Source organism: Gossypium arboreum, chromosome 4 (genome assembly GCF_025698485.1).
Source record: "Gossypium arboreum isolate Shixiya-1 chromosome 4, ASM2569848v2, whole genome shotgun sequence".
In the NCBI taxonomy this organism is placed as follows: domain Eukaryota; kingdom Viridiplantae; phylum Streptophyta; class Magnoliopsida; order Malvales; family Malvaceae; genus Gossypium; species Gossypium arboreum.
The window spans coordinates 18,395,283-18,397,941 of record NC_069073.1 but is presented as its reverse complement, the minus strand read 5'-3'; the positions used below and the strand labels follow the sequence as shown (position 1 = coordinate 18,397,941).

At 37.2% G+C, this 2,659-nt stretch overlaps 1 non-coding gene across 1 annotated transcript; it reads left to right on the top strand.

Moving 5' to 3' along the window:
- The first annotated feature begins 432 nt into the window (after positions 1-432).
- Positions 433-539, top strand: LOC128292440 (small nucleolar RNA R71). Its single transcript, XR_008282425.1, has one exon. It is a non-coding gene; the product is annotated as a small nucleolar RNA R71 (small nucleolar RNA).
- The last annotated feature ends 2,120 nt before the right edge of the window (positions 540-2,659 follow it).

Genomic DNA, 2,659 nt, shown 5'->3' with positions numbered 1-2,659 from the left:
TTTTCTCTTGTTGGTAGAGTGGTTGTTGGATTTTGAGATCGAGGATTATTACCCATGTAATTTAACTACTCGTTCTCCTTATTGTGGTCATAGGGTAGGTATTCTGAATTGCTTGATCCACCTCCACTTGCTTCGCACTGCATTACTGGGTGAACCTGTGAAGAACTAAGAAAACCATCAATTTTCTTATTTAAGAGTTCTACCTGATTAGAGAGCATGGTGACCGAATCGATGTTATAAACGCCGGCTGCTTTTGTTGTTTTTGTGCTCATGACTTGCCACTGATAATTATTCAGTGACATCTCTTCTATAAATTCATAAGCATCTTCAGGTGTTTTATTATTGATAGTCCCACTAGCGGCTGCATCAACTATTTGTCGAGTCGAAGGATTTAGGCCATTATGAAACGTTTGAACCTATAGCCAGAGTGGCAACCCATGGTGAGAGCATCTTCTCAAGAGGTCTTTGTATCTCTCCTATGCATCGCAGAGTGTTTCTAAATCCATCTGTACAAAAGAAGAGATATCATTACGTAATTTAGCCGTTTTAGCTAGCGGAAAATATTTTAATAAAAACTTTTCGATCATTTGTTCCCAAGTAGTGATTGACCCTCGTGGTAACAAATTCAACCATTGTTTAGCTTTGTTTCTCAATGAAAAAGGGAATAATCGAAGGTGAATGTCGTCATCAGAAACGCCATTAATTTTAAATGTATAACATAGTTCCAAAAAGTTTGCCAAGTGAGCGTTGGGATTTTTGTCCTGCAAACCATCAAACTGAACAAATTGTTGTATCATTTGAATTGGGGTAGGTTTCAGTTTAAAAGTATTTGCAGCTACAGCAGGTCTAACTATGCTCGATTCAGTTCCTACTAAAGAAGGTTTAACATAATCATATATAGTGCACAGAGCAGGATTCTGATTAGCAGCAATCGCAGGAGGTAGCGGATTTTCCTGGTTTTCAGCCATCTCCTCGATTGTGGTTGAAGTATCGTCCTCTTTCTTTTCCTGTATGTATCGTAAGCTTCGCCTTATTTCTCTTCAATTTTTGTGAACTGTGTGATCAATTTCACTATCAAACAGTAATGGTCCCGATGGGTTTCTTCTAGTCATACACTATAAAAACTTGCCAGGAACGAATAAAAGAAAAATTAGAAAAGAAAATAAAAATTTAAATTGCAAATAAAGTAGAATGGCTAAAGTAATAAAAATCGAGTGTTCCTAATATCCTAGTTCCCCGGAAACGGTGCCAAAAACTTGATACGTGATATTCGCGACAGGTTTTAAAAATTTATAATTAAGCGTTCTTGAAACTAACTATTATCACGACGAAGGCAAGTGTACCTATCGAACAGTAGTATAGCTTTGGCAAGATCGGATTGTCGAACCCAAAAGAACTAAGAGTACTAGTAATTACTTTTTTTTTTATTTTCTAGCCTAAAAATTAAGGGATTTGTTTATCTAAATTAATTAACTAAACTAAGAGTGCACAGAGAGAAATTGGGGAAAAGCTTTTGGTAAAATTCGATTGATTAAGACATTACCCAAGGAAAAATCCACCTAGACTTCACTTGTTATTTGACTTTGAATCAGACGATTTATTCATTTGACTTGATCCGTAGAAATCCCTAAGTTATATTATTATCTCTCTCGAGACTAATAACGTCTGACCCTAGGTTGATTAATTGAAATCTCTTTCTAATTAACACCTAGTGTTGCATTAACTCGATCTATGGATCCCCTTATTAGGTTTCACCCTAATCCGGCAAAATCTTATCACCCTATCTCTAGGCGTGCAATCAACATCGCTTAATTATGAAAAATTTACTCTTAGATAGGGTCTATTCCTCCTCTGAATGAGAGCATTAACTCGAATCAATATCCTGGAATATCAAAACAAGAATTAAGAACACATAATTAAGAACAAGTCAAATATTTATCATACAATTCAGATAATAATAACAAGATCCGTCTTAGGTTTCATTCCCCTTAGGTATTTAGGGGGTTTAGTTCATAATTATAGAAGAAAAAATCTCAGAAGAATAATGAATACAAAACATAAAGAAAACCCAAAACCCCTGAATGGAAATTGAAGGGAGATCTTCAGTCTTGATGATGAATCCAGCTTCTGAGATGGACCAATCAGCTTCCCTTGAGTAATTCCTTGCCTCCCATTCTGCGTTTCCCCTTCCTAAGTGCCTCCTCAGGTGTTTAAATAGGCTTTAGAATCCTTAAGAGCCCTCTAAATTGACCTTTTCCGAATAGGGTTATACTTGGGCTCGATAGGGACACGCCCGTGTGACACGCCCATTTGCGATTACTCCAGCCCGTGGTCAAGGCTGTTGAATAGGCACGGACGTGTAGTCTACTCGTGTAAGTCATGCTTCGATCCTACCAAAGGGACACGACCGTGTGAGACGCCCGTGTGAGGAAGTTCAGGCCGTGTTGATTTCCCATGTGGGTCTATTTTCTCCGTTTTCGTCCTGTTCTCGCTCCTTTTACTTTTCTATGCTCACCTAAGTATAAAACATGAAATTAAAGGATTAGGAGCATCAAATTCATCAAATCTAAGGAGAAACCATCCATAAATGTGCTAAGCATGGGACAAAAATATGTATAAATTACGATTTATAAAATATAATAAGACCATTTGCTCTAAC